Source organism: Asparagus officinalis, chromosome 5 (assembly GCF_001876935.1).
Source record: "Asparagus officinalis chromosome 5, Aspof.V1, whole genome shotgun sequence".
Classification (NCBI taxonomy): Eukaryota; Viridiplantae; Streptophyta; class Magnoliopsida; order Asparagales; family Asparagaceae; genus Asparagus; species Asparagus officinalis.
In genome coordinates, this window is record NC_033798.1 from 111,358,521 (window position 1) to 111,374,039 (window position 15,519).

Genomic DNA, 15,519 nt, shown 5'->3' on the forward strand with positions numbered 1-15,519 from the left:
TTAGAACCATTATCATACCCTTGTCCTCTTACATCACCAATATCAAGTTTAAGCTCTTGCAAAATATTTACAAGTTCTTCAAAAAGTCCTCGTCATGATGTATCATCCACCTTTAAAAATCCTAAAAAGAACTCCTCCAACTTTATTGGGCTTGTTGAAATATTCATGCATCTTAATATAAGTGACATTTGCTCTTCATGGCTTGCATCCGGAGTACAATCAAGAATAACAAAAAAGTACTTTGCTTCTTTAATCTTTTGGATGATTAAACTTTTGATCTCATCTGTTATTCGAAGAATAAATTCATTTTGAATTTTGTGACTAAGATAATGATAATGAATTTCTTTCTCCTGAACTCGACGAACATGCTCTTTCATTATTGGATCAAATTCGGCAATCATTTCTATTATACTTAAAAAATTTCCATTATTTTCTTCATAAAGCTTCTCATTATCTCCACGAAATGCCAAACTATTTTTAGCAAGTGTTTTCACAACAGCAACTACTCTCAATAGTACTTTTCTCCAATGTTCTCATTCTTTGTTGATTTGTTCTTCAACACTTTTATCGATTGTCGCATTTTGTCGTAATCTGATCTCTAATTCAATCCAACTTTTCATGTTAACAATGTGTTCACTACTTGTTTAATTTCATGACTTTTAAGTCTGGCACTAAGATTTCTCCAGTCACTAACTCCATCATTTGCCAATTGAATTTTGTTTGCATCATTTTTGAACAACTTACAACAAAAATAAAAAACCTTGTCCAAAGAATTTGAATAGATTAGTCATTTTCTATCATGATGTTCACCATTGGATAAGCTACGAATGTAATGTGTTGAGGAGAAATGTCTGCCTTCTGAATCTTTTGGAAAATCAAGATTATCATTTCTTTTGAGACCTCTTTCAACCAGTAAGTCTCTCAATCTTTGATCAATATTTTTCCAATTTCCTGGGTCATTTATGTTTGAAGGCCTTCTTTCAAGGTTTTCTTGTTGTACCAAATCTTCATGTTCATTTACATTTTCTTCATGTTCATTTACACTGCTATTCTCATTCAAATTTCTATTCTCATTGGAATCTTCATGTTCTTCACCTTCTTCAATGAAATTTCTATTCTCATTCAAATTTTCATTAACCAAATCCTCGCTTTCTTGATTTTCAGGTTGCTCATTTTCAACATTCACCGAATCTTGAACTGAATTAATTTTTCAAGTGCTCCCGCTTGAGATCGATTGAATTCTTCAATTATTTGTTTCTTTATCCGCTTATCATGTCCAGACATATACTTTCGAGGAGGCATGATATCCAAATTTAATTCTGAATCTGCTACAATCTAATAAATATCGAGAAAAATAAATTAATCAAGGATTCCTACCAAAAAGCATGTTAGGGACTAAAATATATCAAATATTTAAATTGAAATTTGAAATTAAACAATAAAATCTAGTGAGAACTAATTCCAATTTCAATTTTAATTTCAATTTCAATTTAGGCCCTAATCAATTTCAATTTTAATTTCACAAGGCTCTAATTCCTAAACTCTAATTCCACAAAGCCCTAATTCCTAAACCCTAGTGAGAACTGAGAACTTATAGATAAATCAAAATTTCTACATCAATTCATGAATAATAAAAATAATTATAATAATAATTCCATATTCCATGATGAACTTAACAAACAGAGAGGCGATCGATTCCTAGGGCTAATATATTACCTCTAATCAATGCTAGAGAAAGTGCTAGGCGGACTACGCGTTTGAACAGGCGCCCAGCGCCTAGCCTTTGTCTAAATTTTTTAAAAAAAACTATTTAATTATAATAATCGACTAAAACACGATTGATTTAGGCTTCTATATCTTAATTCTTAACCCTTGCTTCCCTAGCGAACCAACCCTTATGCACAAAAAATGCATACGAAAATGATTATAACAACAAGAGCATGATGATAACAATTTAGTACGAATTTCTCCAAGCTTTAATTATAACTACAAAACATGATTAACTATATATAGTGGCAAATTAACCCCAAAAAAACAAAGAGGCAAAACTGTGAGGACAAGAAAAAAGCGAAAATTTTGAAAATTTTACCTAACAAAGAAGAGGAGGAGGTGGTTGCGGTGGTGGTCGGATTGGCTGCGGGGGGCCGGCGGTGCTCGACAGAGTCGGAGAGAGATTAGGGTTTGGGCGAGATCAAGAGGCGGAGAGGGGACTTTTAGATTTGGACTTTTGCAGGTTAGCGGGTCGGGTTTCGGTTTGCGGGTTGGGTTTCGTTTAAAGACCCTTTTTTTATATTGGACGCAATTTGGGTTTGGGTTGGGCACCTTTTTGTAAAAAAAGCCTAACAGTTGCCTTCGAAATGCACGAGACGCCAAACATGAGCAGAAGAAAGGAGAGTGGGCTGGATACAGACGGGTTGAAGATTGTGTTGTATTTATGCTATTAGAACCCTCTTCTAATTTTGCACAAAAGTTCCTTTACTTTTTCATATATATATATATCTATCTAAAAATAAAATGGGGGCCCTTGATTTTTGGGGCCCCTAGGCGACGGCTTCCCTCGCCTATGCCCAGGGCCGGCACTGCAAAGACCTCACCTTACAATCTTTTGAACGGATAAAGACTGCGAAACCCTCTCCCAATGATGTAATCTTTTTCACGGACAAAGACTACAAAACTCTCGCCTCTCGCACAATATTCTTGAATCAGGTTTTGTCCTCTACTAATCATAGATTACAAGAATATTGGCTTTCTCTCATCTGCTTGGTTTTTCCTCTAACAATAGAAGAATATATATAGGGAAACCAAAACACCATATCTAGCCTTACTTCCTAATTAGAATAGGTTTCAAACTCTTAATCATTATGAGACCTAATCTCCTAATCAAGATAGATCTCTAACCCTGTCTAATTCTCATGAAATTGTACAAAGAATCAAAGACATAATCCTAACAATCTCCACCTTGGATTTGATTCCCAAACTCGCTTGAAAATATATCATTGCCACCTTAAAATTTTGTCTCTCCTGCTAGAGTCTTATATTTCTTTCGCACTTCAAATCGAAGCACCTGCACTCTAACTGGGACGTTCTGTGACCCTCGCTATCATCTTCTTCACCGTGACGCCTCCACCTCTCTTGTGTGCTCTAAGAGATCTTCGTCACCTCTAACATTTGAAGCAAATCAACTATGCTTCTCCTCCCAAACTGGACTTGACAGTAGCCTTTCTCCACTTGCTATCCTCGTAGTCCACCTGCATCGCTCGCCTCGAATAATATCAGTGCACCTCTCCTACTCCACACTACGAGCCATATGCATCCATCTCTTCCATCACTTAGCTTGGACCGAATATGAGCCCTCATTGTCTTCAAGTCCAATATCACCATCTTCATCTCCCTGTGTGTCACTCGGTCGTGCCCGCTTACAAGCTTCACCTAATCTGGCACTGTCCTCCTCAAGTCTACACACAACCAGCTATTGCCCCCACGATGACTCTAAATAATTATAATAACAACTCTACTGCTAGAATCACATCTAATTCTCTACACCAGTCTCATCCGTTGCATACTCGTTTTTCCTATCTGTCTTCAGATTTGTCTTGTTGTTGAATAGCAAAATATTAAACTTCGGACCCGAAGAAGTCATCATCCTCTAACCACAATCAAAATTCAAATCAGTCACTATAAAAAATAAATTTGATAAAACTAACGTAAAAAATGAACTCAACACGTCGAAAAACCTTAGGAACGACTCCTAGATCACCAAAATCCGTCTCTAAATCCTCGATCAAAAGACAAATCAATCTGCATCGTCGGATTTCTCCCACGCCGCTATAGTATTCCACTATAGTATTACGCTACAATATTCGGCTACAGTGCCCTTTCTTTTTTTTCCTGATGTTGATCACCTCGCTTCGACCGCCGATGTATATTCGGCTACAGTGCCCTTTCTTTTTTTTCCTGATGTTGATCACCTCGCTTCGACCGCCGATGTCTTCACCAATCGCGCACTGGTCAAACCTCCACGAACCATTGAACCCCACTCTGATACTGTAATGACCATGAATTTTTTATACTAGTTAAAATAATTTTTTTGGTTTTTTAAAATATTCAATTATTATTTTTAAAAGAGTATTTGTATTTTCTCAATTTTCTAGAATTTTCTACGATTTAAAAAAATCTAATTTTATATTTATTTAATGATCTTGATAATTATAAATTTGACTTGATGTAGGGAAAACTATTAAATTGATATTTGTTATGTTAGTATTATTGTTACGTATTAATTATAATATTTTCCCTAATTATTCCTATTTTTCCTAATTATTTCTTAATTATATTCCTAAACCCTAATCCCACCCCACCCCACCCTCCCTCCCCCCCCCACACACACACAACACACACCACACATCATATATATATATATTATAATAATATATATATATATATATATATATATATATATATATTATATATATATATATATATATTATTTCCTCTGTCTCCTCTCTCTCTCTCTCTCTCTCTCGTCTCTCTCTCTCTCTTCTCATTTTCTTTCATTCACGCAGCCGCCCTAAGCTCTCTCATCCTCCGTCCTCCAAACGCCGTCCGATCTGCCCAACCACCACCTTAGCTCTTCCCGACCAGCGTCACCTCGCCGAGTTCTGGCTCCTCCCCTCTTCGCCCAGGCCCGACCTCCTCCTTCACCTTGCCCGAGCTCCACCCTTCCTAAAGCTCCTCCGTTCGCCGCGCCTCCACCGCCACGCTGTCCGAGCTCCTGCCTCCACGTCGCCTCCAGTCCATCACCCACCACTACGCCTCAAACGCCGCGACAATAACCTATCACCCACCCCGACGCCCGAGCTCCTCCACTCAACCTCCAATGCCTCCATCGCTGTCCAGACCGCGGCACCGACACCCGCTTCAACGCACCTACCGCTCTCCACCGAGCGTCCTGATACGCACCAGCGCAAGATCCGATGCCATAACCACCCCAGCCGTAGGCCGCTCCTCCTTGCCCTATAGGCCCATCGCTGAACCACGCCCGCTGACACTCCACGCTTCTCCCCTCCTCCTTCGCCTACAGTCACCACCCCGTCCCCCGACAGCCTCCTCCAAGACACCGCACCTCCTCCCCACAGCCACGCCAGCTCCCTCAGCCCCGTCGACATCCCACACCAACACCCAACACCGACGCTCATCATAGTCTCGCATGTCAGCGTCGATTAGTTCGACGAAACCCCGAGGCAAGATTCCCAACCTCATTTGTTTTATTTTAAAAAAATTTAGATTATCGTAAAACTTATTAGGCGCAATATTCTGTTTCTCATTTAGTTTCGTGTTAGTTATTGTATTTGTTGTAAATTAATTATGTGCAAGATCCCTCTTGCTCAAATCTGAATTTTAGATCCATTATAAATTATATGCATATATTTGGTTGTATTGTGATTAGTTGTAGTGTGTATATTGTGATATAATTATCTACGTGGGATTGTTTGATGAATAATTTTTTGTAAGGAAAAGAATTTTATTTTAACAAAGATTTATTTTTTGAATAATTATTATAAATTAAAAGAATTTATTTTGGCAACAAAATTATTTTAGGAAAATTATAATAATGTAAAAGAATTTATTTTGGAAAAGAATTATTTTAGAATAATTTAAAGGAAATTTATTTTAAAAAAGTAATTATTTTTTATTTGCTCACTGCTACTGTACATGCACACCGTACTATTCATAGTTACTGTGTATGTTTTACGATCTTTATTTTAATATACTTGAAATGCCATGATATCGTTGCACAGGATTAGTTGTATTTAATTTATTATTTCCTTATTATGATTAAGAACCGTTAGTAGTTCATGACTTAGTGACTTTGCGCGTTATGAACAAGACTTAGTGACATGTGTGGGTACGTTGACTAAATTTAGGTGGTGAACCCGAGATCTAGTATAAGTCGTGTTTGTTGACTTAGAGAAACAAGAAGAGTTGGGATAAGAAAGTCTTGGTTCATGTGATCGGATGTGGTCGTTGATGTATCTTCCAAACTCGCATCGGTGAAAATCGTGTAGTCACTGGGGTTGGTTTGTTGGGCCAAAGTAAAAATCGTGTAGTCACTTTGGTCAGTGAAAATCGGGTAGTCACTCGAGTTTTGCTTGAGTTCGGACCAGATTGAAATCAGATTGTGTGTAGTCCTTTGACCGATATCATGTAGCGGCATTGGATGCACGTAGAGGATTTGTGAACAGTCAATTATCCGATAATATAACCTTTGACCTATTTGAGGTGTGGACCAGTGAGTTATTATAGGATGGTTGGTAGTCTGACCCCATTCTTAGATGAGTTGGATTTTTCTCCTGACTATTATCATCTAGTGGTGATTTGCATCTAGTTGTTAGAATTACAGTTGCATACTTCTATTTTTATTATTATTGTCATTGCATTGGTCATTCGACCGTTTCTTTTCTCCCTTATGGGATCTTTTCGTGTGCCATGAACACTGACGTACTCCTATTCTCTCGGGTGTACGTCAGATTTAGAGGACGGATAGGTCTAGTATGGAGATGCCTTACAGCCGGAGTGTATTCCAGATGGAGCAGAAGAGAAAGCTGGAGCTTAGTCATTCTTTTCTATAGTTGCTGAGGGATATTAGATTACTTATGTAGAATTTTCTTTTTATCTTTGAGGGATTTAGTTATTTTTACAGTACTTCCTTTTATTCTGTTGGACTATGTATTTTCATATTTTTAGTTGGGCTATTTTATAATAAGGGCATGTTTGACCCAAACTTTGTGTTTAGGGTGTTATCTCATTTGTGATATGACCTTTTTGTTCTAAGTTGTTCATTATATTCTTACTAATTATGATCGGGGACCTGTAACTTCGCATTATATATTGCTTGATGTTTAGCGTGTTAGGTTGAGAAGAAATGGTCTTTTATTTATTCTCCTCAATCTAATACATCGCAGGCTTGTTCACGTTCCGATTCCCTGATCTTTTAGGAAGCAGTGCGTGACAGATACCACTTGTTGGGAAATTTTACTCTCCTCGCCTACTACAATAAACTTAAAAGCCAACCCACAATCAACAAGATATAAAACAACCATAATCAAGAAGAAATAGCACCAATATTTACGTGGTTTGGTCGACCAACTTCAACCTACGTCCACGGGGCAACAATACGATAAATCCATTATATATTAGGGAGAACTATAAGAGGAACCACTCAACTCTCATCTCTCAATCTCTCAACCTCATATTCATAATCAACTCTCATATTCTCTCCAAAGCCCTCTCTTTATAATCTTTTGAATGGACAAAGACTGCGAAACTCTCTCCCAATGATGTAATCTTTTATACGGACAAAGACTACGAAATCCTCGCCACTCGCACAATATTCTTGAATCAGGTTATATCCTCTACTAACCCTAAATTATAAGAATATTGGCTTTCTCTAACTTGCTTGGTTTTTCCTCCAACAATAGAAGAATATATATATAAGGAAACCAAAACCTCATCTCTAGCCTAACTTCCTAATTAGATAATGTTTCAAACTCCTAATCATGATGAGACTCAATCTTCTAATTGTTGGTCTTCTTGTTTTGATGATGATTTACAAACAATTTATATCTAATATTATTTATCTAGTATTTGTGTTTTATATTTAATCTAGGCAAACAATATGTTGGAGGATGGATGGAATTGTGCCATAACGATCATATCTAATGGAGGTTGACAGAATTATGGAGTGAAGCCTATGTAATTCAAATTCAAGATCTAAATTCAAGCTCCATCTGTAAGTGTACCAAGATAGAGCTTCGTTGAAGATCAAAAGCTTGGGAATAATTAGTTTAGGAGTTTATATTATATGTGTTAAGTACTTTAAGCTCAATATCATATACACACACACATTTTATTGGTTTCTATGTATATATATAGTTATATATATATATACACATTTTGGCTTTTTGTTTATCCACATTTTATTGGTTTCTATGTATATATATAGTTATATATATATATACACATTTTGGCTTTTTGTTTATCCACAAACAAAGTTTTTACTAGCATATTTTTGTTTATCCACAAACAAAGTTTTTACTAGCATATAAATAAATATTTATATTCATACATGTTTGTTTTAATGTGGATAAATTGGTTTGGTTTAATTTCATAGATATGAAACAAATATATATTCATATTCATACTCATACGTTTCATATTCTATTGTATTTGTGAAAAATACTATATTCATTATTTATAGACTTCATAACAATAGTTTACATCTTTCTTCAACTCTATAAAATCATTTTGTATTAATTCAAAACATGGTTAAGCTAAAATGTCAAAACTCATATGTTTATATTTTTGAGTTTTGGACTATTTTGCAAAATAATGATATTTTTCATTTGGGAGGTCCTTTTTGAAAATCAATTTTTGTAGCATGTTTATTATCATGTCTACAATCATTTTCCAAAGTTTCATTACTTTTGGATATCATTTGTTATTTTAACAATTTTTCAAAAGTCAGAAAAACACTTTCAAAACCTGTATTTTCATATATCAGTTTGCGGTCGACCGTCACGGTCGACCGTCACGGTCGACCGTGCCTATGTTTTTCCCTCAAGAGCCAGCAGAAACTTTCACGGTCGACCGTGATGGTCGACCGTCTACTCAGGAACTCCTGCGGTCGACCGTCGCGGTCAACCGTAACCTTTTTTGATCGTTTTCTTAGTTTTGATGACCTTTGCGGTCGACCGCGAAAAACTCACGGTCGACCACCGATCGCCCAACGGTCATTTTGGTACAGAATCAGATTTCTGATTCTTGGGCTTTTTGGTCTTTTCCTTTGGGGTTTTTGGCTAAGATTTTGGGAGGCTATATATACCCATTTGCTATCATCTTTCATGATCAACCAAGAAAGTTTTTAAACAAGTTTAAGGGTGTTTAATTTTGGTTCAAGTTTATTTTATAATTGTTTGTTTGTGAAGAAATTTTCACAAGAGTAAGTGGAGATCATCCTTTGGTGTTTGAGCATTCAATCTTCTCCCTCTCTCTTATTATCTATAGAGAAGTTTTTTAAACTCAATTTCTAGCTTTGTATTTACATTGTTTATTGATTATCATCTCTATAAGCTAGATTTTCATAATTGAGTTTAGTTCAATTTTGTTTTATTGATTCTCATTGTTACACACACCCATTGAGCTTTTAGTATTTACATACATAGTATATTGGGGTCGTGAGAGATTGTAACAATTGAGTTTTGCTTAATTGAGTTCCCATTCATGTTAGAGAATATTTTATTGTAGTTACATTGTTAGTGTTGTAAAGTTTTCGGTGAGCTAGAAAACCGAGTGTGAGGAGTGAATGTTGATCGGTGAACGTTAAAAACTGACATTGTGAGTGTTTGTGAACGTTGATCGGTGAGCGTTGAAAACCAACATTGTGAGGTGTAAACGTTATTCGGGTGAGCGTAGAAAACCCGGTTGTGTTAGTGGATTTCTCCCCGGGAGTGGGGAGCGGAGACGTAGGATGGAAGGTCAGAACTCCGTGATCATTTGATTGTGTTTGTGTGTGCTTTGGCGTTCATTTATATTTGTGCTCATTGCTCATATTATCATTGTCTCATTAGTTAGTTTGTCCACTTCTTTGTTTATATTATTTACCCTTGTGTTATTTATATATCCTTGCTCATATATTTGTAATATCTCATTGCTACGATATATTCATTAGTTCATATTACCTATCCTAGCTCATGTATCTTGTTATATTTTATACTTGCTAGGATAACTTGTTAATTAGTTTTAATTGGCATAAATCGGATTAGATTAGCATAAGACCCTAATCACCCCCCTCTAGGTTCTAACAATTGGTATCAGAGCTTAGCATAAGACCCTAATCACCCCCCTCTAGGTTCTAACAATTGGTATCAGAGCTTGGTGCTCTTTGATTTGAAGTCTAATCGCCTTGAGTTAAAGATCCAAGTTATCTTTTTGTGCTAATCTTGTTTTGATTGCATTTGTATATTGCTTGCATTTTTTTACAAATTATGGATATGAATGATGCATCTTGTTTAGGCTATGATACTAGTATTGCTCCTAAATTCAATGTTTTTCCCTATGCTAAATGGTATTTTAGATTCAAAATATTTGTTCAATCTAAAAATATCGATTTATGGGAAGTCATTGATTGTGCTTATATTGTGCCCATGTTGGAGAAATCCAAGTGGAGCAAACATGATAAAAGGATGTTTACAATGAACAAGATTTTATTAGAATATTTGCTAAATGCTCTTAATTCATCTATGTCTAACAAGTTTGTTCATTTTGATAGTGCTTACAACTTATGAAAACTTATTGAAGCACATCAAGGGGACTTGGAGGCGATCCGATAAGCTTTGGAGGATCCTGCTTCAAGTTCATATGGAGCATCATGCACATGGTCACTAGGCGATAGCCCTAGTGAGGTTTGCGAGTTTGAACCCGATAATGATTTATCTAGTGATGAACTTACTTGTACTAGTAAAAAATTATTGCATGCATATAACAAATTGCATAAAAATTTTATTGATTTACAAAGCAAGCATGATGCATTAAAATCTGATCATGAGAAGTTAGCTTCCAAATTTAATATCATTGCTCAAGAAAATGATGCTCTTAAAGAAAACAATGATATGTTAAATTTGAAAAACAATAATTTAAAATTGGATATTGCTAACTTGACTTATGACAAAATTAATATCATGTTAGAAGTAGAGAACATAAAAAATGATACTGCTTCTTTTATAAATGACTATTTATGTTCCACTTCAAATGATACTGCTTCTTTTATAAATGACTATTTATGTTCCACTTCTAATAAAAATGCATATGTGCCTAATAATGATTTGAATCTTGTGAATAAACGACTATTTATGTTCCACTTCTAATAAAAATGCATATGTGCCTAATAATGATTTGAATCTTGTGAATAAACGCATTTCATCTTTAGATTCAACCTTGAAAATATGCATTAATAATCATAAGAAGCTTATGAATATGTGTGCCAAGTCCTGTGCAAACAAGTCATCATCCACTCATTATGCACACATATATAGCAAAGTTTACAAGTGTTCTATTTGCGATCGTAAAGGTCATTTAGCTAAATTTTGTTATGATGCACACAAACATAAGAATTCTAATGTTCCTTGTGCATCTCATGTAGTTTCATCATCATGTACACATACACATTCACATGCTCATTCTCACAAAGTTCATCATAAGTATGCTAATGTGTTTAAATGTGATCATTGTGGTCGTTTTGGCCATTTGGCAAAGTTTTGCTTTGATTTAAAAAAGAATTCTAGTTTGCCAAATGTTTCTAGTAGACCACATGTTTATAAATGTAATGTTTGTGGTAGATTTGGCCACTTAGGAAAGTTTTGTTTTGATAATGTTTCACATTTACAAAAAGCTTCAAATAATTTACATTTGTTTGCAAATGTTCCACGTGCACCTTTTAATGGTCAACATAAGCAAATTCTTCCTTTCCATTGTACATATTACAATCAGAATGGTCATTTGAGTGATTATTGCTATGACCGATCCCGTGTACCACATATGCCCAAGAGGGTTCATAACCCTAGGGCTTCGAACTTAAAAGATAGGGGTCATGTCCCTAAATCTATTAGTACCAAGAATTTTTGGGTACCAAAATAAATTTAATTTTTAAAACCAAGTACCTTAGTGATTTTTATTTTTTCTTTGTATTGGTTTTGAAAATTATGCTTTGAAATCTTTGAACATGAAAATAATTTTTCTTTGATCAATTCTTTTGTTTTCATGACCATAAGTTTCAATTTTAAATGAGAGGTTTGCAGTTATATATCCTCCGGGTTTATTGGGTGTTTATTCCCAAATCTTGTTTACCGGATGCTAAAATATTTATATGGGTTGATACCAAATCTTGTTTACCGGATGCTAAAATATTTATATGGGTTGATACTAGCTCAAGAGCTAGATATAATTGTCTCTCTTGATTTTTGAAAATCAATGATGATTTGGTTTTATGTTCTTATATGATTTACTTGTGATTTATGATTTTATTGGTTGATTTGTTTTTATTTGAAAACTTTTAACATGATTCTCATGTCTTCTTTCTTGTGATTTCATAAATCTATTTTATACATTATTTTTATGTTTGTACATTTGAGACACTTTTTCATATTGATATATTTATATGTATTCTCATTATCCTCTTGTATGTGAGTGATTTTTAGCATATTTTTTATGCTTGCTCACATATTTTCCATGATCTTTTATTGCATAAATTCTATATGGTATTTTGATAGGGGGAGCAATCCCTATTTTTTTTATACTCACTCATGCATATTGAAAGGGGGAGCTTTCGTTCTCTTCCTTCTTTTGTTTTCCCCTTTTTGATGTTGTCAAAGGGAGAGAAATATTGTGACTATAGCCCTTCTTATTTATATGCATGATATATTCTAATTTATATATTCATTTCTTTTCATGCATATATCCTTTTTTTAAATTGTTTGTCATCATCAAAAAGGGGGAGATTGTTGACCTTCTTGTTTTGATGATGATTTACAAATAATTTACATCTAATATTATTTGTCTAGTGTTTGTGTTTTATATTTATTCTAGACAAACAATATATTGGAGGATGGATGGAATTGCGCCATGAAGATCATATCTAATGGAGGTTGGCGGAATTATGGAGTGAAACCTATACAATTCAAATTCAAGATCCAAGTTCAAGCTTCATCCGCAAGTGTACCAAGATAGAGCTTCGTTAAAGATCACAAGCTTGGGTATAATTAGTTTATAAGTTTATATTATGTGTGTTAAGTACTTTAAACTCAATATCATATACATACACATTTTATTGGTATATATATATATATACACACACACACACACACACACACACACACACACACACACACACACACACTTTGGCTTTTTGTTTATCCACAACCAAAGTTTTTACTAGCATATAAATAAATATTTATATTCATACATGTTTGTTTTTAAGTGGATAAATTGGTTTGGTTTAGTTTCATAGATATGAAACAAATATATATTCATATTCATACTCATATGTTTCATATTCTATTGTATTTATGAAAATACTATATTCATTGTTTATAGACTTCATAACAATAGTTTTATTGTATTTATGAAAATACTATATTCATTGTTTATAGACTTCATAACAATAGTTTACATCTTTCTTCAACTCTATAAAACCATTTTGTATTATTTCAAAACATGGTTAAACTAAAATATCAAAACTCATATGTTTACATTTTTATGTTTTGGACTATTTTGCAAAATAATGATATTTTTCATTTGGGAGGTTTTTTTGAAAACTAAATTTTGTAGCATGTTTATTATCATGTCTACAATCATTTCCCAAAGTTTCATTACTTTTGGACATCATTTGTTATTTTTAACAATTTTCCAAAAGTCAGAAAAATACTTTCAAAACCTGTATTTTCATATATCAGTTTGCGGTCGACCGTCACGGTCAACCACGCCTATGTTTTTCCCTCAGGAGCCAGCAAAAACTTTCACGATCGACCGTCTGCTCGAGAACTCTTGCGGTCGACCACCACGGTCGACCGTAGCCTTTTTTTTATCGTTTTCTAAGTTTTGATGACCTTCGCGGTCGACCGCGAAAAAACTCACGATCGACCGCCGATCGCCCAACGATCATTTTGGTACAGAATCAGATTTCTGATTCTTGGGCTTTTTGGTCTTTTCCTTTGGGGTTTTTGGCTGAGATTTTGGGAGGCTATATATACCCCTTTTCTCTCATCTTTCATGATCAACCAAGAAAGTTTTTAAACAAGTTTAAGGGTGTTTAATTTTGGTTTAAGTTTAGTTTATAAGAGTTTGTTTGTGAAAAAATTTTCACAAGAGCAAGTGGAGATCATCTTTTGGTGTTTGAGTATTCAATCTTCTCCCTCTCTCTTGTTATCTATAGAGAAGTTTTTTAAACTCAATTTCTAGCTTTGTATTTACATTAGTTATTGACTATCATCTCTATAAGCTAGATTTTCATAATTGAGTTTAGTTCAATTTTGTTTTATTGAATCTCATTGTTACACACACCCACTTGAGCTTTTAGTATTTACATACATAGTATATTGGGGTCGTGAGAGATTGTAACAATTGAGTATATTGGGGTCGTGAGAGATTGTAACAATTGAGTTGTGCTTAATTGAGTTCTCATTCATGTTAGAGAATATTTTATTGTAGTTACATTGTTAGTGTTGTAAAGTTTTCGGTGAGCTAGAAAACCGAGTGTGATGAGTGAATGTTGATCGGTGAACGTTGAAAACCGACATTATGAGTGTTTGTAAACGTTGATTGGTGAACGTTAAAAACCGACATTGTGAGGTGTAAACGTTATTCGGGTGAGCGTAGAAAACCCGGTTGTGTTAGTGGATTTCTCCTCGGGAGTGGGGAGCGGAGACGTAGGACAGAAGGTCCGAACTCCGTGATCATTTGATTGTGTTTGTGTGTGCTTTGGCGTTCATTTATATTTGTGCTCATTGCTCATATCCTCATTGTCTCATTAGTTAGTTTGTCCACTTCTTTGTTTACATTATTTACCTTTATGTTGTTTATATATCCTTGCTCATATATTTGTAATATCTCATTGCTAGGATATATTCATTAGTTCATATTGCCTATCCTAGCTCATGTATCTTGTTGTATTTTATACTTGCTAGGATAACTTGTTAATTGGTTTTAATTGGTATAAAATCGGATTAGATTAGCATAAGACCCTAATCACCCCCCAACCCCCCCTCTCTAGGGTCTAACACTAATCATGATAGATTTCTAACTCTATCTAATTCTCATGAAGTTATATAAATAATCAAAGACACAATCCTAACAACAACCGCACATCAGGCTAAGCAAATATTGGTAGACACAAAATCACATATAAATGGCTACGAAATTCTTAAAACAAATATTTTTCAAGAACTTCATATTGTACTGAAAAATATAATTGCTAAGCAGCTTTTTGGCTATAAACTATTACGTCGAGGTTCAAACATAAAAACTTCACATGAAAAGGAAAAATGAGCGGTTTATATTCTTTAAGCCTCTCCAATAAGTTTAGAGTTTAGATGTTTGTTTTTTCTTTTTTCTTTTTCCAACTTCTTTGCTAAAAGCAAAAATAATATACCTGTAAATTAATAAATGTACCAAACTATTTGCAAAACTAAATTTCAAATTTATAAGATTTTTAAAATTTCTAAAATTAGTTTGAACTCTGCAAAATTAATTCTCAACAGTTTGAACTTTGGAAATTATTGAAACGCGGAATTGTGATCGGGAATTGTGACTATGACCAGTATAATGTTGCGGAGTCGTGGGGCGTTCTCAAAAGAATTGTCTTAGTTTATATAATAATCTCACAGAGAAGTTCACACTAAGCTCCCAATTTTCTTCCTCCCGTAACAATCATAAACAAGGTCATCCAACTTTGATTAAAAAATATGAGGC